Raw genomic sequence first — 25,920 nt, 5'->3', positions numbered from 1 at the left:
TTGCTTATGGTTCAACTTCACAGACTATGGAAACAGTTGTTAAACTATTATGTCCTCAACTGAGCTGCTGCACTTCAGTATAGAGCCAGAAATCAATCCTAAGGTCAAGATTTAAAACCATCTGAATAGATAAGACTCTATGAGTTTTAAAGTCACCTCAGAGAAGGTACTTCTTTTCCTTCCCAAATAGTGAAACCTGATTTTTTTTTTAAAAGTTACTATATATAAGTTTATTTTATCATAGCTCCAGTTCAAAGCACTATGCTCATTGATAATATGGTCGCTATCTTGTCTGATCTGGATGATGTGGTCCAGGAAGTGGGGTTTGAGAAGGTGGACCCTGCATTCGTGGTGGAGAAGGAGGAGGCCCTAGTGGCCAAATACCAGGACTCATTCCTCCTGGTTGTGTAAATGGAGGGCTCAGAGTTTCTTGATCCTCAGTAAACTGAGATAAAGTTAGGATTGTAATGGTGAGGAGGGGGTGTAGTTACTGGAGGACCACTGCGCCGCAGTGGGGGAGGTCCTGGAGGAGGAGGATTCATGGAAGGTGGTATCTGGGCAATAATATCTCCTGGGGGAGGGGTTATTGGTGGAGGATCAGAGGTCATGGGAGGACGTGGAGCTTGGCTATATACCAACTGAGGAGTACCTGGTGCCTGGGGAGGATGGGACATCGGATGGCTTATTGATGGTGGAGGAGGTGGGGGTGGTGCATAATGTTGCTGTGGAGACAGAATATGATAAGGATGTGAGACCACTGGTTGACCCTGGTATTCAGGATGATGGTGAGCAGGTGCTGGGGCAGGAGGTGGCAGTTCTCTAGCACCTGAGTTTGAGTCATCCTGAATAGGGACAGTTATTAAATTGCTCGAATATCCTCCTGTGGTTGATTATAGTGCTCATGTGGCACATGCTGCAAAGGAGGTGGTGGCATCATGATGTGCTGCTTTGGCGGACTATGGCTCATATAATGCTTCTCTGGTGGCATTATAAAATGATCAGGGATTTCAGCTGGTGGTGGGGCAATAGAAGGAGGAACATTTTCAAGAGAAGCCCTGGTGACGGGTTTTTCGGCGATGGTTGATATGAGCCTGTAAGTCTCTCTGAGATAGATACGTTCCCCTGTACCCTTAAACAATGCTTCACACGAAGGGAGAACCTCGTGTACATTGCTCAATTGGTTGCACGGGGTCACTAGAGCCTGAACACATCTTATCTCCCTTTTTCTCATGAAAATAGCACAGTCCTAGCAAAAAACAAAAACAAACAGACAAACAAAAACAATGCTTGCATGGAATTATTCTCCTATAGATTTTAATAGGCAATCTACTTTGGTCACAGAAATAAACTGGGGGTGTCATCCTTTTCATCTACGATATGTATCTTAAAGTTCCAAAAAAGGGGTCCTCACTGATTTCTAAACAGTTCTCCCACTTCACAGTCATAATCAAGTCTTTCCTTCTCATCAGGTGGGAGCTTTGAAGGATCCTGCTAATCGTCTTTTGAATTTGATGTATAGGTTTAGCCTTGTTTGCTTGTTTAGAGATGAGTTTTATAGGAATTTGTCTGCAAACATCAAGTCCACCCAAGGATCCAGAACTGTTAGTGCTTTGCAACACACTGTCAGTGTGACTCATGATTTGGCTCACAGTCCACCATGGGAGCCTAACAACTCTTGTATTCTCTTAATTCTCAGTAATCTCTTTATTATGCCTGAGAATCTGGTCTGTGGTATATAGTGTACATAGTGTCCTTTTAGTATTGGTTGGCATTAATAAATGACAATTATACCTTCATATTTATGTGCTATGTATAAGAATCAATGAGTAGAGCCAGGCACTCGTACCTCATGACCATATCCCTAGCTACTTACAAATCTGAGATCTGAAAATCTCAGTTCAAAGTCAGCCTGGGTAGAAAAGTCGATGAGATTTCCATCTCCAATTGGCAAGCAAAGAAATGGAAGTAAACGTGTGCCCTAAACTATGGAGCACCAGATTAAAAAAAAAACAAATGAGAGCAGGAGGCCCTAAGTTCAAACCCTAGTACTGACACAAAAAGAAAGAAAGAAAGAAAGAAAGAAAGAAAGAAAGAAAGAAAGAAAGAAAGAAAGAAAGAAAGAAAGGAAAGAAAGAAGGAAGGAAGGAAGGAAGGAAGGAAGGAAGAAAGAAAGAAAGAAAGAAAGACAGAAAGAAAGAAAGAGAGGAAGGAATGAAAAAAGAAAGAAGGAAGGAAGGAAGGAAGGAAGGAAGGAAGGAAGGAAGGAAGGAAAGAAAGAAAGAAAGAAAGAAAGAAAGAAAGAAAGAAAGAAAGAGAAAAGAACTGTTAGCGCCATATATTTTTGCCAGTCTGTTGAGGAACATGGAAAATTGTACATGAGCACAAAGAGAAAATGAACTGACAAAAATAGCATTTCCTGTGACAGGACTCCTTGTTTGCTGGTGTCACTTCAAGGTGTGTTTCTGTCATATCATTCCAGACATCCTCCTCTCACCCAACGAGATGGCCATTACCTGCAATCCCAACATTCTAGAGTCAGAATACTTGGGTATTTATTTTAAGAGAATTTAAAATTTGCCTTCCGTTTGTTTTCCTCTGTCCTGGGATTTAACTCAGAGTCTGTCCTTGAGCTTTTGTGCTGACAGGTAGCATTCTTCAACTGCAGCCACAGTGCTACTTGTGGCATTTTCTGAGTACTTTATTGGAGATAAAAGTCTCAGGGACTTTACTGCAGAGGCTGGTTTCAAACCATAATCTTGAGCTCTCCTGAATAGCTAAGACTACAGGTATAAGCGCTTGGTGTTATTACACAAATTTTGACTTAATTCTTCTGTTCCTTTGAGTCTGGCTTACTTCACTTAATATAATTTTTTCTAAGTCTTTAAAGGGGATCCAAATAGGGAAAGAGGAAGTAAAACTTTCCCTCTTTGCAGATGACATGATTCTGAATTTAAAGAATCATATAGACTCCACTCCCAAGCTTCTGAAGCTGATTCAAAACTTTGGAAGGGTAGCAGGGTATAAAATTAACCCTCAAAAATCAACTGCCTTCCTCTATGGCAACAGTGAGAAGAATGAGGCAACTATCAGGAAAGCAAGTCCTTTTGCAATAGCCTCAAAGAAAATAAGGTACCTAGGAATTATCTTAATTAAGAATGTAAAGGACGTTTTTGATGAAAACTTTAAAACCCTGAAAAAGGAAATTAAAGCAGAACTGAGGAAATGGAAAAACCTCCCATGTTCCTGGATTGGAAGAATCAACATTGTGAAAATGACAATCTTGCCAAGGGCTATCTACAAATTCAACGCAATACCCATCAATAGCCCAATATCATTCTTTAAAGAAATAGAAGAGGCAATCCAAAATTTCTATGGAACAATAAAAGACCCCATATAGCAAAAACACTTCTTAGCAGAAAGAACAGCGCAGGAGGAAATTCAACACCAAACTTTAGACTCTATTACAGAACTATAATTCTCAAAACAGCACAAGAACAGGCCTGAAGACCACTGGAATAGAACTGAGGACCCAGATATTAAACCACAGACCTATGGCCACCTAATCTTTGACAAGGGAGCCAAAAAAATAGAATGGAAGAAGGATAGCCTCTTCAACAAGTGGTGCTGACAGAACTGGTTAAGCACCTGCAGAAAAGTAAAGTTGGATCCTTCTTTGTCACCCTGCACTAGAATTAACTCCAAATGGATCACAGACCTGGAGGTAAAAGCTGACACACTGAAAACTTTACAAGAAGGAATAGGAGACACACTAGGCCTCCTTGGCACAGGTTGAAAGTTTCTTAAAAGGACCAAGAATCACAGCAAATAAGAGAAAGGCTGGATAAGTGGGACTGCACTAAACTGCAGAGCTTTTGTATGGCAAAGGACATAGCTAGTAAATTAATTAGGAAGCCTACAGAATGGGAGAAGATCTTCACCAACCATACAACGGACAAAGGCCTCATATCTATAATATATCAACAACAGCTCAAAAAATTGAATTACTCCAAAACTAATCTCCAAAGAAACAACCATCCCATTAAACGATGGGCCAAAGACTTAGAGTTTTCTCTGAAGAAGAAACAAAAATGGCCTATAGACACATGAAGAAATGTTCAACATCTCTGGTCATAAAAGAAATGCAAATCAAAACAACTCTAAGGTCCCACCTCACTCCAGTTAGAATGGCCAGGATCAAGAAAACAAATAACAACAGATGCTGGAGGGGATGTGGCCAGGAGGGATCACTACTACATTGCTGGTGGGAGTGCAAATTCGTTCAGCCACTTTGGAAAGCAGTATGGCAGTTCCTCAAAAGACTAAACATAGAGCTCCCCTATGAGCCAGCAATTCCACTACGAGGCATTTACCCAATAGTCCAGAAAGAAGGACATACTAAATCCCCTAGCACAATGATGTTCATTGCAGCACTATTTACCATGGCAAAGATATGGAACCAACCCAGATGACTCTCAGTTTATGAGTGGATCAACAAGATGTGGTATTTGTATTGCTTTTTTTTAAGTGAATCTTTCCAAAACACTACCAAGTTTCTGAGCCACACAGGAACAGGTAGAGCCTAAAAATGATAATGTAACTCCTCTTTTCCTATCTGTCCAAGATTTTGACCTGTTAACATTTTGTTATCTTAGAAACTAAATTTCCTATAAAATTATTTTATTTAGGTATGTTAGTTGTTTTCAGTAGGAGTTATGCAAGCTACTTTCCCATTCCTAGAAGCAGAAATCTAGTTTGAATCAATACATTAATAGCAATTGCAGTAAAGTAATAGAATTACTGGCTAATAATTAAAGCATTGCTAACCCATAATTCCACTGGGCTCTAACACCAATAATGTGCCTATTAAATTCACTTTTTTTCATACCTGGATTTAGGTTACACTGCTTCTAGGAGGAGAGATCCTTGTTACTTGCGGCGCCCGACACCCCTGACCAGCAGGGAAGAACGGACACCACCCGAGGATCCTTCTCGTATCACGCTTTATTGAAGAGCCACTTGATTGAGGGGAGAGCTGAAGCAGAGGGGCCCTGGGCAGGGAAATGCAGCTGCTTATATAAGCCCAAGGAACAAAGGGCTCTCTACCATTGGCTGCTCTGTTGCTAAGGCCGTTTTGAGACTCGGGATTGGTCACGCCCTTTTTCGTCATGGGCAGACTGAAGAGCAACTTGATACTTAGTAACGAGTAAAGGCCTCGCACTCACATACCAAATAAGTTACAAGGAGCGAGGCAGGAAACAGGTGCCATCCGGCTCCCCACAGTTACTTTACATATATTTAGAGGTGCAGATTTTCTCCTCTTTCCCTAAGTCCTTCTGCATAATTGTTGGTTATTTAACATGACTCCCTTGCTCTTTGCATGCTGAATATGAGGTAGCCTCATACCTATGTGGTTGAGATTGAGTCTGATCCTGCTCTGAGGTCTTGCAAATGTCACAACCCACTCCTACCTGGTTGGTTTGAAGCTACTTCTCACTGGAGGTTCAATGTTTCTTGCTTCCAGATTTCTATTGATCAAGCTATGTTTTCAATATCTTTATTGCCTTCCAGAAAGATTTTCAGAGAAGAGAGTAGCACTCTTGAATTCTCCAAAAAGAAGTCTAAATACCATTTGTATTCTGGATCCCAGAATCCTGCTTGTTCCTTGGCATTACACTTTTGTTAGTGCAGCGCTGAACAGTAACATTGCACCATTATGAGTCTTCTAGGGCTTCAGCATCTGAGCAAAGCAAAGCCTTCTGTGTCCTTCCTCCCTACAGCTTTCTGTAAACACACAGAATTATGAATATTTAATTTGACCATATGTTTTTTTAAGTCTGGTCTATGCAGTGTTATACCAAGACCAGAGTAACAGTATGCCAGGGGGACATATAGAACCATAAAACAGTCTAGTGGTATTAAATCAATCCATACATGTTTGAAAATACCCTACCTGAGTACATGAATCTTAAATTTTAAAAGCAGTCTCACTCAAGGTCATGACTGAAATCCGCTCTGAACATAGTTATTGTAATTATTGTGTTCAGTGTGTCCATTGCAAAATTCAGTAGCTGAAAGAACTTCTAAGCTTATTGTCTTGTAGCAGAATGAAAGCATGAATGCCATACCAGACACTTAGAAGCAATATGGACGTTCCATGTTTGTGATTATACCTATACGAATCAGAATCCACCCAGAAAATAACAGTTGGAATGAAAAGCATGTGAAGAGATTTATTTCCAGAATCTGTTTAGGCAGTTTCATGGTCAGTAAGGCACTCGATCCAGACGGGCAGCCTGGAAACTGAAGGCCTGCCAGAGCTACTCTCAATAAGCAGGATTATTTTTCCCATATATTTTTAATTGTAATTAGTAAAAGGGTTACATGATATTTGCCAGATAGAAGGTGCATTAATTCACATACATTGATACCCTTTCACATGTCTTGGTACCCATTTCCCTCCCCCCCTATACCCCCCACCCATCTTGGTTTTCCCCCCTTCCCTATCAAATTTCAAATAACCAAATACAAATAAATTCAATATATCAGATAACAAAGTGAGATACTATAACAATATGAGATAACCAAGGGACAGCACAGGAGATGAAGGACAACATAGTACATTAAGGACAACAATCATTCGTTATATGGCTTTTGTTTTGATATCCTGGAGATCCATATATTTTTATTGTAATTAATAGAAGGGTTATATTATATTCACCAGATAGAAGGTGAATTACTTCACAAACATTGATACCTTTTCTCATGACTTAGTCCCCATTTCCCTCCCCCCACCCCTGCTCCTTATCATTTCCCCCTTCCCTATCCAATTTCAAATAACCAAATACAAATATATCCAATATATCAGATAACAAAGTAAGATACTGTAACAATATGAGATAATCAAGGGATAGCAAAAGAGATGAGAGATAACATAGTACATTAAGGACAACAATCACTCATTATAGGGCTTTTGTTTCTATATCCTGGAGTTCCTTTCATTTAGCATCATACTATACGGCTTTATGTGTCTAGGTTTTGTTCTATTGTAAATCTCTGCTAGGAGAGCCCAAGGTTCTACTGATTATGACAAATGAGGGAAACCACTGAGCCTATGTTCTTTGAGTCTGGCTTTCCTTACAAATGGGAGGATGTCGTTCTTTCTGACAGCAGCATAGAATTCCATTGTGTATAAATACCACATCTTGTTGATCCACCCATCAACTGAGGGAGGGACATCTGGATTGGTTCCATATCTTTGCTATGGTAAATAGTGCTGCAATGAACATCCTTGTCCCAGTGGATTTAGTATGTCCTTGTTTCTGGACACTTGGGTAAATGCCAAGTAGTAGAATAAGCAGGATTATTTTCATTTTAACAGATATGTTCTACTTTGCTTTTAAGGATTTTCAACTTATCAGTCACTGACAATCCATATTATTAAGGTTGAATATCGATTATAGCCTTCATAACATCTATATGGCAATATCTAGAGTTTGCAGCCCAGTCACATTCCCACATCAAAGAGATCATCACAGAATTTTTTGTTCCTGTAAAAATGGGTAAGCTTGGAGAGATCTGAAAAAAGATTGAGCTTGAGCATATTTAAACTGCATGATCAAAATGACTTATGCCCTGTATGAGAAAGAAGAAGAACTCTGGAGAGTGACAAGAGAATATCAAGTAACAAGAGAGCAACAATAAGCACCTGATTTTTCATTGTGTCCTCATGAGTGATAGCAACAGTGTCATGTTCCAGATGTGAAGAGATGACTTCAGGTCTGTGCTCTTGGTGGTAAGGGCTGTGTCTGTCATAAAGAATGACAATTTTTCTTGCCTTAGTCATTGTGGAAACAATGAATTCATGAACATACACAGATCACTTACAGGTAACTGAATCACATGTATTTACAAAGGGAGAGGTGTGTGCACACACGTGTGTGTGTGTGTGTGTGTGTGTGTGTGTGTAAGAGAGACATGACATACAGAGACAGAGAGATGGAGGAAACTCCATGTTTGTTGCAGAATTATTTACCATAGCCAAATATGGAATCACCCCTGATACCCTTCAATGGAAACACAGATCAAGACAATGTGAGATACACACACACACACACACACACACACACACACACACACACACACACACAATGGAATTCTACAAATCCATCAAAAAATATTATGCCATTTGTAAGGAACTGGAAAGACTTGGAAAAAATTATATTAAGTGAATTAAGTTAGACCCAAACAAACATAAGTTGCATGGTTCCTTCATTTGTAGGTAAGGAGAACATGCCTGTTAATCTACAAGAAAACACACAACACATGGGGTGAAAAGCAAGGGTTTACAAATAAATTAACTGAAGTGTAATAGTCTATGGAGAGTGCAAGACAGTATAATTATTTTTAAAAGATGAAGTCAAAGCCCAACAAAATAACTACCAGGAGATTGTACTTATAAGAAGGGAGGGTGGGGCCAAGGTGAGAAAGGTAGAAGAATGAAGGGGGAAGGAAAGACAATTCAGGCAAGAATTCATTGCATATGTTACACCCCCATAAATTAGCAGTAATTATCCTTGATTGATGTGAACTGAACTTCTGGGAATCTTAAAGGTTTTAAAGGCCCATAGAGACAAGATCTGTGATTCCAACCCAGATCCACTCTTAATGGACAAAGAAATTCACTTTCTTTGTTCATTCATGTCAGGCTGTATTAATTGAATTTAACATGAGATAAAGCTTTAAATCTATGGAGGCTGCTAGAACAAACAGCTTACAATTTATTTCTCACTAGAAGATCTAAGATCAAGTTGCTAGCAGGTTTGGTGTTTCTATGGAGTCATGTCACCTGTATATTTTGGTTAGGTTCTCACAGGAATGAAGAGAAAAGACACATTCATTCTTAGGTTTTGTGTTTTTTTTTTTGCCAGTCCTGGGCCTTGAACTCAGGGCCTGAGCATTGTCCTTGGACTTTCTCAAGGCTGGAGCTCTACCACTTGATCCACAGCACCATTTCCAGTGTTTTTCTTTGTACATGGTACATATGTGTTGTTTTCTATGTATATGGTACCTATGTGTTGTTTTCTTTATATATGGTACCAAAGAATCAACTTGGGTCTTCATGCATGCTAGGCAAGTGCTCATGACCAAAATACCCTCTTGAAACCTCCACTACTCACTCACTACTTGTGATCCGATTTTAAAGTAGGAGTCAGGAAGAGCACAAATATTCAGACCACTGCAGTGAGCACAAACTCAGTTCCAGACCCAAATTTTGTAGTCAGTTACAAGCGTGCCCTATGATTAAACAGATACTAGAACACAAGCTACAAAGTTCAATATTTTATTGGCAAGCAATTAAATTCCTTGTGGATGATTGCAAATGAGCAACAAAGATGGAAAGCGTGTCTTACAAAAGTCACTCTTGCAGTATTATTTCAGAATTTAGTAACACTGAGAGTTTTAGCACCACAAACACATCAGGGACATAATGTCACACTCAGTGTCTGGGTACAGCCAGTGTTAATTTCCTGAAAGGTGGTGGTTGACTTCTAGCAAGATCCAATCTCTCCCCATTCCCCTCTTGTATATTTGGGAGAGGACTATATTTCCTTATGCTTGGAAGTAGGTATATGTGCTCAAAAACAAATACATTTTCTTCCATGTCCCCTTGATCTTTTATTTTTCTCCCCATTTAATTTAACAATAGATTTGAGATCCATCCATTTGTTCACCCTAACTGGCCTGTCTGAAGGGCTCACATATAGAGAACAAAACAGGAGCTTCATAATGTGTGACCGTTGTTCTTAATGCACTAAGTTATCTCTCATCTCTTTTGTTGCCCCTTGGTTAATCTCATATAGTTACACTATCTGAACTTGTTATCTGGTATATTTTATACTCATTTATTTTATATTTGTTTATTTGAAATAGGAAAGGGAAAGGGAGGAAACAAAATGAGGGGAGTTTGTGAAGGGAGGGAAAAGGGGACAAAAAACATGAGAAGCAGTATCATTGTGTGAGAAGTAATGCACCTTCCATCTGGCGAATATAATTGCAACCCCTCCATTAATTACAATAAAAAGGGAAAAATATCCTACTAATTCACTTGTATACTTATATTCACACATAGAGTAAAAAGTGCATATTATATTTAAGACACTGTATTCTAGATCTACTTTAATAGTTTGTACATAAACTAAGTACAAAATAAACCATAAAATGCCATGGAAAAGTGTTTTTAAGCTAAGGAAGAAATCTACAGAATGAAAAATAGTAATGAAATTACCATCTATTGGGTGGCTAATGAGCTTGAGAAATATTTGCATATACTATCTTCTATTCCAGATGCAAGAGCTATCAGAAAAACTCACCCCTTTGCCCATTTTATCAGGAAGAGTTAACTGACTTCAAGTGGAAAGTTGGTTGATGTACTTAACTCCAATTCTTATTTCAAAAATACACATTTTTGCCCTATGCCATATTTGCATCTCCACTGAAATACCTGTGAAATAAAAAAAGAAAGGTTTCTATGAGTTTTGGAGGTTAAAAGAATCAATACCTAGTTGATTTCTAAAAATAAAGGTCATTCAAAGTTGGAAAATTAATGAGGATTAAAGAGAACATATCACGCTTGAGAAAACTACTCTTATCTCAGATAGTTTTAATTGGTTAATAGTGTTAGTTTTTCCCCAGTTTTACATTATAGAAACTGTGGTTTCTGTCTGCTAAGAGTAAAAGCCTAGATCTTACAGCAAAGCCTTAGAGGCAGTGATTAACTTGCTAGCTTTATAGTGAAACACTTTATCTGCAGTGTTAATAGCTTTATGCTTGCAATAGACCTTTATGGACAGTAAATAGTTTTTTTCCTTGAAGACTTCAGTCCTATATAATTTTGTAGGAAAACTCATAGATTACATGATCCAGCTACTTCATTTTACAATGCCAAAGGAGAGTCTCAGGAATAGACAGGGGAAAAAGTTACATGATAACAAGACTGTCTTCATGGTGGTTCTTGACAATTTCTTCACAAATAACTCTTTTGAGAGTAGTCAAGCTGAGCTGCAAGGCAAAAACGAATATGAACAAAAACAGATTTCCTCTTTCTGTGATGCTATGAATAGAACCTAGGGACTCTACCTCTGAGTTACACTTTCCAGGCCCCAAACTTCTTTTTTATTTGCTTTTTTTGTGTGTCAGTACTGGGGCTTGAGCTTAGGGCCTGGGCACTGTCCTTGAACTTTTGCATGGCAAGTGCTCTACCACTTGAGCCACATTACCACATTCAGCTTTTTCTGTGTGTGGGTAACAAGGATAGGAACCCAGGGCTTCATGCATGCTAGGCAAGCACTCTTCCATTAGGCCACGATAGTGCCCCACCCTCCAATTTCTTTTTAAAGACAACTGGAAAAGAAAATTGATTTTGATTAAAAAGCAAATTACTCTCACTCTCCCAGAAATGGGCTTTTGTAATCTGTCCCATGTCCACATTTATATTTGTCAGGATATTAAAAGTAGATCTTTCTGATCCCGGTATGAGAGAAATAAAAGGAGATAGAAGAGAGAGACAGTGACCCAAAGTGACTGAGGTGACAGGTAAGAGAGGAAGGGGTTGGGCTCGGTGGCTCATGCCTGTAATCCTCCTAGCTACTCAGGATGCTGAGATCTGAGGATTGGGGCTCAAAGCCAGCCTGGGCACTAAAGACCTTGGGACTCTTATCTCCAATTAAGCACCAGAAAACCGGAAGTGGCCCTGTGGCTCTAGGAGCAGGGCAGTGGTAGCCTTGAGCAGAAGAACTCATGGACCCCACCCATGTCCAGAGTCCAAGCTCCTTAGAGAGAGAGAGAGAAAGAGACAAAAGAAAGAGAGGGGAAGGGGGAGGGGGAGAGAGGGAGAGAGAGGGAGAGAGGGAAAGAGAGAGGGAAAGAGAGAGAGAGAGAGAGAGAGAGAGAGAGAGAGAAAGAGAGAGAGAGAGAGAGAGAGAGAGAGAGAGAGAGAGAGAGAGAGAGAGAGAGAGAGAGAGAGAGAGAGAGAGAGAGGGAGAGGGAGAGAGAGGGAGAGAGAGGGAGAGAGAGAGAGAGAGGCGGGGAAAGGAAGAGGAAAGAACGGAGGGAGGGAGACAGACAGACAGACAGATTGGGTGTACTATTTTCTTGGTTAAATTTGGAAACTATCTAAACTTCAAAAACAGTTTGGGGAGGACCAGGTGGTTGCTTAACAGATTAGGCAAAACTTTGTTCATTTATGCGGATCAATTGACCTTGTTGAGATCTCCAGAGCAAAGCAGAGTACAGAGGGTGATAACCACATTTATTATTACCAAAGGCACATGGAGAAAGCTTTCAATATTTCATCATTTAAGTGTTCCTCTATTTATAGCAAGACATATACTATTAAGAATTCTTAAATTATCACTGCTATTTAAATACAGGTGGATATTAAATTACTATCCAACAAGATTTCTCAATCAGTTAAAGTCTGATTTTTTTTCATTTTCAATTTGATTACTATGTAAAATTTAAGTCAGATGATTTTTTAAAAAGTTGCCAATCTTAAGAAAGAGAGAAATCAAGGTAATATTGATAAATTATATTGAATTTCCTATCTTACTCTATTCAGTTTCTCATATATTCCTAATGGGATTTGGTTTTCTTGCCCATGATAGCAAAACTCAAAGCAAATATCCTTTGCTATTCACTCAGTGGCCCTAGCAGAGAATTGTCAAAAAAATAGAATGTGTCAAACATACAGCCAGGAGACATAAAATGTCTGATTGCTGAGGGTGTCTCACTGATCTACAAAATAATAAGCAAGTGTAAATGGCACTAACACTTTGAATTACTTAATCTCATTCTGTACTGCCAGTCTCTCTAATCATTCCTGCAGAGCAGGAGCTGGAAGTTATTCCTATATTACTCATTTTCTCTAACTAGAACAGAAAGGGAAAGCTTTATATTTCCTGCACATAAAAGAAAATGACTTTTACTTTATTTCTACAATCTGTCAATTTCAGCATTCCAATCCAATACAGAAGAGTTAGTTCTAGTTCTTTGCATGTTTACTGAAAGGCAGAATCTTACACTTGTGATTTTTCACATTCAAGGGCCTCTCAAGTGAAGCAGACAAGGAAAGCAAATGCCATATCCAGTGACTTGCAGACATTACCAGCAAAAGATTACAAGAGAAGTCAAAGGAAATGCCTGCATTACTGCCATGGACACTTTTTACAATAGGATATACAGTTCATAAAATCAAAGTGGAGAATGGCCTGCCATGCTCTGTTTACTTTTACTTAAGTGGAGCTTGGCTTGTGCATTGATGATAAAAGGATCACACTGCTTCCATTATGAATCCTAATTTACATGAGTTTTTTTTTAACCTTACCTCTGTGAATTGAAGATGGGCTTTAATTTCCAAACCAGCCTTAGCCCGGGAGCAAGACTTAAAAGGTTGTTTTTGTTAAAGATTTCACAGAAGGGGAAACATGAAATAGAAGTTTTCTTGACTGCATGACTTGTTTTTTTTTGCAGCTAGAAATAAAAAATTGACAGTAGCATATTCAAAGCAGTACTGAAATCATTTCTGTCTATGGCTTGCTAAGGGGTCCTTGAAAATGATGCTAAAATCATATCTTGTACATTCATAAACCACAAAATATAACTTCAAAAAGTGTCAATAGCAAAAGTCTTATGTTACTCTCAATTCAATGGTGCAATTGCTTAGGAAAAAATTAAGATAATGCCACACAGTAATAAGAATACACTGCAGTTTCTTTAAAAGAAAGCCTAGGTGTAACTATTAAGCTATGCATATGTTCTTAAAGTAAAATATTAAGCCTTATTTAAATATTTTATTCATTTTCCTTGCCTTTTCTCCTGCAAACTGAACCCAAACTATCTTAATCTGTGGCGTTCTATCTTCCAATGGGATTGTAGTAGACTGGGAAACACAGACCACCAGATCCACCATGACACTATAATGCTCAAATCTTCAAAGGTAAACAAAGGCAATCAAAGCTATACTGTGAGTAGAATTGAAAGTCTACTAAAAGGACTGATAAGAGGATCCACCTGGGACCAGGAATGTGGCCTACAGGTAGAGTACTTGCCTAGCATGCAGGAGGCCTGGGCTCCATCCTTGGTACCACACACAGAGAAAAAGCTGAAAGTGTTGCTGTGGCTCAAATGTTAGAGAACCAGCCATGAGAAAGCCCAAGGACAGTGCCTAGGCCCTGAGTTCAAGCCCCAGGAGTGGAACAAAAAAAGTAGTGACTAATATGAGCTCATCATGACCATCATAGGGATGGTTTTATACATGAAATCACTTTTAATGTCACACATTCCTGTTGATTAATTTGACAAGAGACCAGCACAGGCAGGTTTGTGGTCTTAGTGTTTCTTTTTCATATATATATATATATATATATATATATATATATATATATGGAGAGAGAGAGAGAGAGAGAGAGAGAGAGAGAGAGAGAGAGAGAGAGTGATTGAATGGATGTCCAAGCAAACTAAAATCCTTCTGCTTTATTGTTACATTTTTGGTATTACAAACAAGACTATCTTGGTTTTGTTTTTACTCTTTGTTTTTGTTTGTACCCATTCTGCCTTTGATCTCAGGATCTTGGCACTTTGTGTGATCTGAACTTTATGCTTTTTGTTGTTGTTGTTGTTATTGCTGTGTTTTACTTAATTTTTGCTCAACTCTAATGTTCTGCCATTTGAGCCAGACTTCTGCCTCTGGCTCTTTTGCTCCTTAATTGGAGATGACTCTCATAGATTTTCCTGGTCAGGCTGGCTTCAAATTATAATCTTCAGATCTCAGATCTTCAGATCTTCTGACTAGCTAGGATTATAGGTGTGAGCCACAGCACTTATATCTTATTCTTCTTTTTATTATTGCCCACTTATTTGGTCAGAGACCCAAAGTATATTTTATAAGAATCATGCCAATACTATTTATCTTTTGGGGAGCATATACATTTTAACTCCAGGGAAAACATGCTCTTCATTTGGAGTTCAGAAGCAAAAGTACAAGAATCCAGAATTATTGCATTTTACATGGATTCATCTTGTTTAAATTGATAAATACAATTCAGAAAGATAAATGCATGCTTCTAAGTAGATATTTACCCTTTGAAAACAAGTATATAGAATTAAAAGAACATCACGAGAAGATGAAAAAAGGATATTTTCAAGGATATGCTGATCAAGCTTAGTAATAATGTATTTTCATACTTGGGCCACCTAACATAGATAAATAAATCATGATTCACTACTTTTCTTTTTTTATGCCATTCCTGGGCTTAAGCTCAGGGCATGAGCATTGTCCTTGGACTTTTTCAAGGCTAGAGCTCTACCACTTGAGCCTCGGCACCACTTCTGGCTTTTTTCTCAGTATGTGGTACCAAGGAATCAAACCCCAGCTCCTGGCCCTGATTCACTACTTTTACACTGAGGCAGCTAGGTCATAATTGCTAATATCTATATTTAATTTTGAATCATATTATTCATATAATAGAATTCTATACCTCTTTCAAATTTTGATTAGACAAATTTAGCACTTACAATTATTTTCTAATATACATGATCTTTTGAAAATAAAAAGTCACAGAATTATTGCCCAGAGAATAATAGTCTATAATTTTTTTTAATGTTTTGTAAAACTGAATGGCAGGCATTGCTCTTTCCTACAACAACATTGAATGGATTCTCACTGGTGTTTGTAAAGCACTTTGACCATGGTCTAAGTGCAATAAAGTGTGCTTTGCAGGCACAGCAGATGAGAAGCCAAGGTAAAGTGAGCCTGCTTGCAGGAAAACTGGGAACCTCAGGCTATCATTTCATGGCTGGATAAACACCATTTCTGACTGTTCTAAAATGAATGGGTTTCCATCTGCATGAAGGGTCTTAGCTCTCTGAGGCCATTTTCACTCTTCCTACTCATAGAGCCACTGAGGCACAAGGACCCTTCCATGAGAGAAGGGTTCTTCCTTTTGAGTGAATATCCTCTCAGCTCTCCACATGGGAGTTGCGAATAGAAAACAAAAACAAAAAACTGGAGTCCTTCAGTGAAGACGCACCTTTTCCAGCATAGCAGTGAACAAACCTTGTGGGTCTGAAGTAATGAAAAAAAAAAAAATGGGTCGCTGTCTCCAGATTAAATCCCTCCTCCTTTCCTGCAAGGCCACACCTATGTAGGTCTTATCTCTAGTTACAGAGTCACAGAGTTATTCCCTGCCCCGCACCTACCCTTAGATAGAACCTCATGGCATATGCACACCCAAGGGGAAGTTGATTATGGTAAATGCGGACCACACACATCTGAACTAAAATGTGAGATATTGAGATGGTAAGCATTCCATTGAATCTTTACCAATTACTTTGGCCGTATTATGTTTTAAAATCTGCATTTCTGTTATGTGTTCCAGTCCCATTAGTAAGACATAAAATCTAGCTAATGGACTTAATTTCTGTCTCTATATATGCAAAAGAGATTGAAATTATTTTATATGCAAACATGCAATCTTTTCAGCATTTTATATTGTATCTCAAGGATCAGCACATGCATGAGAAATAAGTAAGTAATTTTGTCTTCATATGCCTAGACTCAATATTCAGCTGTCATTAGCTAAAGAAGCATCTTGATCACTGTCACCTTCATATGTTTGTGTGTGTACATACATATATGTATATGTATACACACTCACACACACACACACATATATATATACTATTTAGATTACTTAATAATTTACAATACAGGGCAAGGAGTTTAGCCTAGTGGTAGAGTGCTTGCATAGCATGCATGAAGACCCCAGCTCTATTCCTAGGTACCACATATATAGAAAAAAGCTGGAAGTGGTACTGAGGCTCAAGTGGTAGAGCTCTAGCCTTGAGAAAGTCCAAGGACAGCGCTCAGGTTCTGAGTTCAAGCCCAAACTGGCAAAAATTAAAAAATGAAAAAAAAATTTACAAGACAAATGTAGTGACAGGAACTTAAAGACTTCTTTTTAAATGATTCTAGTCCTTAATGACAATTGTAATTTCTTGATATTTTCATCTGTCTATAAACATGCTTTCTCCCAAATGGTGTCAAGAGCATACAGGAATTTAGAGTTCTGGGAAGATTTTACTAATTTTAAGACTTGAACTGTTCAAATAATGTGGGATCATCCAGTTGGGGTTTAGACTCATTTTTTACAGATGCCTAAACATATTCCTTTGGAGCGAAATGGTAATTCACTTCCATTAATCTTAGCAGATTTACAAGTTCCACCCCTTGCCATGGCTTATATTTCCATTCATCTGGGGATGGCACTAGAACTGTGTTTAAAAACCTCATTTTTAATCAACTCTGTCTGACAACTCAAGTGCTCTTAAGACTTTATTTTCTCATGGTCAGCAAGCAAGGAAGTTTCCCAGGAAATCCTAGCAGTTAGCAAAAGGACTTGAATGAGTGTCCAACCTGACCCAAACCTCATTCTCTCAGGATTTTACCACGGATGTTTTACCATGTGATAGTTCTTCAAGGTATGGACTGCAAACATGGAAGATGAATACAAAAGGAGATATGGTCACATAGAGGGAGTTCAGGGGATGGTGTTAATCAATATTTTGTGAAATACAGATTGTTCCCAACTGCTTTGGTACATGCAGAACACTGATACAAAACTTAGATCCTTAATTTCCTTATTTCTGAAAGATGCTCAAGAAGTAATGTGGTAATTCATGCTTAAATATGACCATCATCTAATCAAATACATAAGAAACTTAGCATACCTTTCTTAATAACTATCAACTCTTTCCCATTCCTTTTCCTCACTTTGAAAAACCTCATTATAGACTGTTGAGCCATGTTTACCTTTTAGAATTGCTTTAGGTTGCAGAGTGTGTGGCAGTGGCATTGGAAGGGTTAGTTTGGGATTTGGGTTTGTGTCCAGCTTGCTAAAGACTCAGATACTTTGTCTTTTATATATGAACACTTTTTACCTGATTTGAGTAAGGCATACATTTTTGTATATATATTAATAGGCAAATGACTACAAACACATAAGTTCAGCATATTTTTCATAGAGAAAACGAATTTCCATTTGTGTTTACTATACATACTCAAGGCATTCAACATTTCTTCTTGGTAGTAGAGTATCACAGATTTTTCTACTTGTGCTGGCTTTGAAAAGGTTCCAAATTCTCAAAGATAAAGTTTTATAAGTCCTTACTTTACATGCCTTTAGTCCCAGTTCTGTTTAAATATATCCAGAATGGCAAAAACACTTTAAATATTTTATATTTCATGATTGAGTGTAAGGGACAATAAATTTTTCAAAGCATTTCTAATGTAACTTAAAGAATCTTTTCCATGTTTGAAAATACACTTATTGTATATGAGCTGCATTCCTTGTCATAACATCAGCATTTTAATCTTCCAGTACTACTTATTGTTGGATAATACATAGAACAAAAATGGGAGGAAATATTTACACAATTGCTCAAGATGAATTTTCTTTTAACTCACATATATTAGGTATGCCTTCATGGCTATGCAATGTCTTTCTCAATTACTTGATGCATGGAAATTCTGAATCAGTTTACAAAGGCACTCTATGGTTGAGGTGACTGTCTTGGAATGTTTTGTTATTGTTTTCTTTTTTATTTTTTCCTGGCCTGGGGCCTGGGGCTTGAGCACTGGGCCTGAGCACTGTCCCTGGGATGCATTTTTCTTAAAGCTAGTGCTCTACTACTTGAGCCACAGTGCAGTTACAGATTTTTCTGCTTAATTGCACATGTGAGTTTCATTTTTTCCTGGGCAGGCCCGCTTTGAACTGTGAACTTCAGATCTCATCCTCTTAAGTAGCTAGGGTTACAGGAATTAGCACTGGTGGCAGGCTTGTCTTGATATGCTTTACCCAGCTTTACTTTGTTCCAGTTATCCCAGCATGTCAGCGGATCAGGCTTCCTTTTCTTTTTGATATCTAGAAAATGAATTTAAAAAATTACCCGTTATAAGTAATTTTTTACTCATATATCACTAATAAGGAAAATGTAAACATGTTGAAATCCATGTGAAAAGTTTCAAAATTTGGTGTGTGTTATGCAATTTATTTATTTTAGATGACAATCTTAATATGCATTTTAGTTATTTTTTTTTAATATTCTTCCCTGATTCTACAGATTATCAGATTCCCAAGAGTAGGGTTATTAAAATGTTTTCATGAATTACATTGGCATATGTCACTGTCATCTTGTTGAGAGAATTGATATAAGGCAGATATTTATTGTTGCATGGTAGGACACTTAAGGGGGCCTTGGCTTTCTTATTATTGTTACTTCAATGGAAAACTATTTCTGTTAAGGTTCAAACATAACTAGAAAATATGTGCCAGAATTGGAAATTTTGATGATAAGTGATGAGTTATTTAATCTCCTGGACTGAGAGTACGCAATTCTTGTTCTTTGCTTCATTTCAGAATTTTTCTTTTAAACTGTTTCCCATCTTCATATCTTACTATCAGTCATAAGACAATCCACTTTTTCCACACACTTCACTAAGACAATAACAAAATTTGAAGGCTAAAGACTTAGCTCATTATTAACAGTAGTTTTTTTTTAAAGTAATTCATTTGTAATATGTATGTATGTATGTATTCAATTAGATGGATGAATAAGAATCAGCTCTATACATGTAGCAGGCATGAAGGATCATGAAACACTATGACTTGGTGACACAAGATACAGTTTTAATATCTTTTCTGGTGATAGCATTTTCAAATAGAAGCAGAACTTGGAAAAGATGGGAAAAATGTCCAGATACATTTCAGTTAAGCTTAAAGACCATCATTTTGAAAGAAATTCAGGGGCCGGGAGTTTGGCCTAGTGGTTAAAGTACTTGCCTAGCATGCATGAAGACCCGGGTTCGATTCCTCGGTACCACATACATAGAAAAAAGCCGGAAGTGGTGCTGAGGCTCAAGTGGTAGACCTCTAGCCTTGAGAAAGTCCAAGGACAGTGCTCAGGCCCTGAGCTCAAGCCCACGACTGGCAAAAAAAAAAAAAAAAAAGAAATTCAAAGCTTCTATGGGAAAAAATAATGTATTACAGATGAACTGATGAATTGAGAATTTTGTGAACAGTACTTTCTATGATAGAAAGCATACATATATATGTGTATATATATATATATTAGCAGAGGAGGGATATTACCATGTAAGAACTAAACACAATGGGTATTATGAGATTAAAATTTTATTATTTTTTTACATTGAGGAGAAATCATAATACAATCATCAATCTAAGATCACATGGAATGATAGGATTCTTTCTTTGCAGGAAAAGATACAGAGAAGGAGGTCCTTAAGATTAAGGAAAAGCTGAAGAATGAGGAACTGAAAAACTGAAATCTAGGTTTCCAGAGCTCATGAGCATGCTTGGGAGGGTATTGAACCCAGGTATAACCAACTCTGAATGCTGTGATTCAGAGGTGATCTCAGCATATCCTTTGAGACTCTGATCAGAGCACTCAGTTCCTTTAGAATGGATCACAAGCCTTCCCTAGTCCTGCAATAGCATATATATATATATATATTTATACACAAATATATTTGTGTATATATATTATATTTTTCCAAAAAGTGTCGAGCCAACAGGGTCAGAGAATAAGAAATTCTGCACTTTGTAGGAAGGAAGAATATGTTGGATCAAAAAACAGTAACTTTGCACACTACTATGTGATGAAGCACTTCCTAAAATTTCTACAAACTTCTGTAGATTGTATAAGAGAAAACAGTTTCTAACTACATTTGCTATTTCTTACCATCATACTCTAGATGACACACTTTTCTTTATAATTCTTGGTGTATAATTATTAAAAGGTTGGAGATGGGAATATGACTTAGTGGTAGAGTACATGCATAGCATGCATCAAGCCCTGGGTTGAATTCCTTAGTATCACATAAACAGAAAACACTGGAAGTGGCTCTGTGGCTCAATAGATAAAACATTACCCTTGAGCAAAAAGAAGCATAGGGACAGTATCCAGGCCTTGAGTTCAAGCCCCATGACTGGGGAAAAAAAGGCAACCCTACTACTAACAAACAAACAAACAAAAAGAATTAAAAAATTAGAAAAGAATAAAATAAAATATTAAAAAGTTAATGTTTCACTTCATCTCCAATTAAGAAACAAATAACAAGGAATGATGCTAGAGCTCAAATGGTAGAGTACTGGCCCTGAGCAAAAATGTTCTCAGGAACAGTGTTCAGGCCCTTAGTTCAAGTCCCAGAACTCTACCCTGTCCTCCTTCCCCCCACAACCACAAACAAAAGCAATGACAGAATTGCTTATGTGCACTTAAAAATTGCAAATTTTGTCTAAGTCCTCCTGACATTGGTAATGCATGTTTTCTTTTCAGATAATGTGAAGGAAAAAAGTACATTCCCTAATAACGATTAGCAGATATTCTTTAGTATTCACACTCACAGTTCTCTTGAAGAATAATGTCTCAATGTTTTCTGTTTCAATGACATTTTCATCACATATTTGCAAGTAAATGTAAATTCCTGTGTTATGATCAATGACCTAGTCAAGCAATGTTAAGCAGCTACACACTCGGCTAAGAAATCGAGTTTGTACTTGAGAAGAGATGCAATGGACTCTCCAGCCCAGTGAGTGATGATCCCATCTCTGACATTTAATACCAGGACTGGAGAGGAGATGTTGATTCATAAATTGGTCTACATCAGTCACAAAGGTTACTCAAACATGCAATCTACTTTCTTGACTTTCTTTTTTTTCCCTCCAGTTGTGTAGCTTAGGGATTGAACTCAGGGCCTGGGAACTGTCCCTGTGCCAGGTTTTCAGTGGTTAATTGGAGATAAGAGTCTCACCAGGACTTTTCTGCCCCAGCTGACTTTGAACTCTGATCTCAGTCTCCTGAGTAGCTAGGAATATAGGCATGAGTCACTGGCAACGGGATACTTCTCTTTATTTTTAAAAAATGATTTTTCCTTTTTTTCCATGATATTCAAATATTATTTTTATTGTAAGATTTTTTATTACTTAGTATTATTTTGATTACTATAAAATATTCATTATCATTAAATATTATTTTATTAATTTTAAATAGTTGTATAAAGTGGCTTCAAATAAATATGTCAATTTATAATTGTAATGCATCTCAATCATTGATCAATGTCACCCGTTCCATCATTCTCCTCCTACCCCCCCTCAAGTTTTCTTTTAGACTAATTTTCTTTTTTAAACCATCAGTGGAGTAACACTTGCAGGGACTCTTATCACAATATCAAAATTATATTTAAATACATTACAGATCACCATGTGTTAAATTAGATTTAAGAAACCATTGTTCCTGACATTTAAAATATCCTAGGAATAAAACTTTCTGTGCATTATTGAACTTCATCGCTTCAACCCTGAACACTGCCCACCATAGTGCCTAGAGATCTTCCCTAGTCTCTGGGTCCTGAGGTCCAATAAGCAAAGTTAAAGCAAAAAGATAAAGGTATACCCTCTTCCAGATAATCCTAGTTACTCATAAAGCTGAGATCTAAGAATCAAGGTTTTACTCCATCCCTAGAAGACAAATTCTCAAGATTCTGATCTCCAATTAACCAGCAAAAAAACAGAGGAGAAGCATGACTGAAGCAGTAGAATATCATCCAGCCATGAAATAGACATATGGCAAGAAGATAAACACAACACTTAATCAATACATCTAATTGAGTATCTTCCATGATGAGAGGCAACCGTGATTTTCCTTGTTAATGGGCTGACAAGAAACATGAGTAAAACATATTTTAGTTAATTTAATTTATATTTACAGAGCAGAATATACAATAGTCAATATTTTTTTTGCCAGTGCTGGGTTTGAGCTCAGGGTCTGAGCATTGTCCTTGGATTTTTTTTTTTTGCCAGTCCTGTGCTTGAGCTCAGAGCCTGAGCACTGTCCTTGGACTTTCTCAAGGCTAGAGCTCTACCACTTGAGCCTCAGCACCACTTCCGGCTTTTTTCTATGTATGTGGTACCAAGGAATCGAACCCGGGTCTTCATGCATGCTAGGCAAGCACTTTAACCACTAGACCAAACTCCCGGCCTGTCCTTGGACTTTCTCAGTACTGGTGCTCTTGTTCTTGAGTCTCAGCACCACTTCTGGCTTTTTTTTCTATGCATGTGGGAACCCAGGTCTTCATGCATGCCAGGCAAGCACTCTACCAAACTCCCAGCCTGTCACTAATTTTTTTTTAAAAATCTGAGAAATCCCCAAGATATCAGTCTCCCTGGGGGATAGAGAACTATATATAAATGTTGGAAAGGACTCTATGCACACTAGTCTAGCACTCCATCATCACAGTCTAGAGAATCCCCAAGAACACACTATATATTTCTACACAGTACACTACTTTGTTGTGGGATGCTGTCCTGTCCCTAAAATGTTGCTGCCTTGTATAGCTCAGAGAGATTATAGGTGAGAATTCTTCAGTCGATTGAGGCTTCATTGTCATGAAATCAATTATCCACTCACTGGCTACTAATTAACAAATACTACTTCTTGCAAGAGGCTAGTGGTTAAAAGTACACACTCAAACAACATATTAAAGACAGCAACTTCATTTCTTGAAGATAGTATGGAAGAAGCAAGTCAAAGATCCATGACTAGCAAGTCTTGCAAGCCTTAGAAACTCTGCTTAGAGTCAATATAATCATATCCCACATCGCACTATAGTTATATTACTACAAACTCTGTTTTTTCTTCTTTTTTTCCTTTTACTTGAGTTTCTGTATTCTGTGGGTCACTAGCTTGGCTGAAGCATTTCAGGGCACATCTTCTATAAAGTGATCTAGCAAGAAGACTATTCTAGCAAACTCCCTTATTGTGCCAAGACATTTCATTGGCCGCCTATTACTATTCATTTGTTCCTCGTAAGTCTGAGTAAGAAGCAGGGAGAAGTGAGTCTGCCACAGACACTTAGGAACCTGGGCTGCGCCAGTCACTGTGGAAATGAGATTGTATAATAGAGAATGGGAAGCAATCCCAGAATCTACAGGAAAGAAATAATTGCCAGTACATGGAGGTATAATAATATAGGTTCTCTACACATGGTGAGACTCAAGCAGAAGTGAAGGTAACCTCGTGAAATTCCACTGTAAGAACAAGTCCCCAGGCCCTCGGCTCCTTGCCTGCCTCAGTCTCCCGCTCAGCCCTAGCCCGTGTTCCTGAGTGGCCCGATAACCACCGTGCACACCATCACCGCCACGCACAAGACGTGTCCACCGGAAGCTGTGGACACGCTCTGCCCAGAACATCCTCTCTGTATCCACACGCGCAGCCAAGGTCGTGGGCAAGGTCATCCCCAAGCTCCATGAAAAGCTAACATGTCCGTGGTGGACCACACCTGCCGCCTGGAGAGGGCCGCCAAGCAGGACGACATCAAGAAGGTGGTGAAGCACGCGTCCCAGGGCCCCCCACAAGGGCATCTCGTGGTACAACCAGGGTCAGATGGTCTCCTGCGACTTCAACAGCGACATCTACTCCTCCACCTTCACCGCGGGTGCCCATGTCACCCTCAGGACAACTTGATCCAGCTCATCTCCTGGTACGACAATGAATTCGGCTACAGCAACCGCATGGTTAATCTGATAGTCTGCATGGCCTCCAAGGAGTAAGAGGCCCCCCATGAAATGCCCTAGCTGCTGGGGATACCCCCTCCCCCAGTCCCCCAAAACCACGAGAAGCCCTCCCCCTCCTCACCATCCCATCTCCTTTGTGGATTCCCCCCTCCCAAGAGAAGGGGCTCAGAGCCCAGATGTGCACACCACCATACCACCAATAAAGCTCGCTGCACCCACAATAAATAAATAAATAGTCCCCCGTCATGTCATAGTCACTCTAGATTTGGGAAGGAGTTAACATCCATTTGAATAAGAAACCTAATGTTTGGTCACAGCTATTTTCTATAAGATTCTTGGTGGAAAAAGACCTCAGGCTATAAACCAAGGTGATTATTGTTAGGTTCTTGAGTCCAAAGAGGAGCAAGAACAACTGAAGTTTACAAAGTTGGATCGATTATTGCATACAATAAAGAAAAAATGTATACCATAGAAAACAAGGAAAATGCTAGTAAGAGAGTTTTAGTGGAGGGCTGTTGCCAATACAGCAGATTCTTTGGAGTGTAATGGGTACATCTACAATAGAGTGAGGTAGAGCTAGAAGAGAGAGGAGAGAAATGGTGTACACAACTGTCGAGGCAAGTATCCTAAAATCTAAAGCAGAATATCATAAGACAAGATGCATGAAGATTTGCAGTGTACCAACACGATCTCATTCTGTTTTGATGAAATGATGTTGTTCTATTCAACCCATCAATTGATTGCAATTATGAGTCACTTCCAATCTTCTTTAAAGTTCAGTAGGATAACAGCTATTTTTCCTCTCAAAATATCTTCAGAGAACCCACACAATAATGTTCAACTAAATATCTGAAGTAGTTATGACCTTGCCAAACTGGGATATAAGATGAACCATCCCAACTGATATATTAGGCATATAATAATTTGGGATAAGTCACAATGTAGAGATTTCATTTTTTTCTTGAGCATTGTTAGGAATCAGCTCAAATCATAGGATTCTGTGACTGGAATGTTGATGCCTTTTATCTTAGAGGATGTGAGAGTGATTGATGGAGACTTAAAGAAAATGCAGTGTGTAAGCACAGTGGAACACTGTTCAGATAAAAGGGAAAGAAATCCTGTTAAATGCCACAATACAGTCAATACTGGAGATGGTTATGTTAAGTGAGATAAGTCAGGCATAGAAAGACAAGTACTACATTATCTCACTCATATGTGGAACATACAATCAATGAGCTAATAGAGTTGGAGAGGAAAATAGGAGTTACCAGTC

At 38.4% G+C, this 25,920-nt stretch overlaps 2 pseudogenes; one reads left to right on the top strand and one right to left on the bottom strand.

Annotated features, from left to right (window-relative positions):
* Window positions 1–265: 265 nt before the first annotated feature.
* On the bottom strand, window positions 266–1,637 carry LOC150063161 (E3 ubiquitin-protein ligase Hakai pseudogene; annotated as a pseudogene).
* A 5,983-nt stretch (window positions 1,638–7,620) lies between these two features.
* Window positions 7,621–24,683, top strand: LOC150063160 (glyceraldehyde-3-phosphate dehydrogenase pseudogene; annotated as a pseudogene).
* The last annotated feature ends 1,237 nt before the right edge of the window (window positions 24,684–25,920 follow it).

This window comes from Megascapheus bottae, chromosome 5 (assembly GCF_031878675.1).
Source record: "Megascapheus bottae isolate mThoBot1 chromosome 5, mThoBot2.hap1, whole genome shotgun sequence".
Lineage (NCBI taxonomy): Eukaryota > Metazoa > Chordata > Mammalia > Rodentia > Geomyidae > Megascapheus > Megascapheus bottae.
This window is presented reverse-complemented; position numbering and strand designations above follow the sequence as displayed.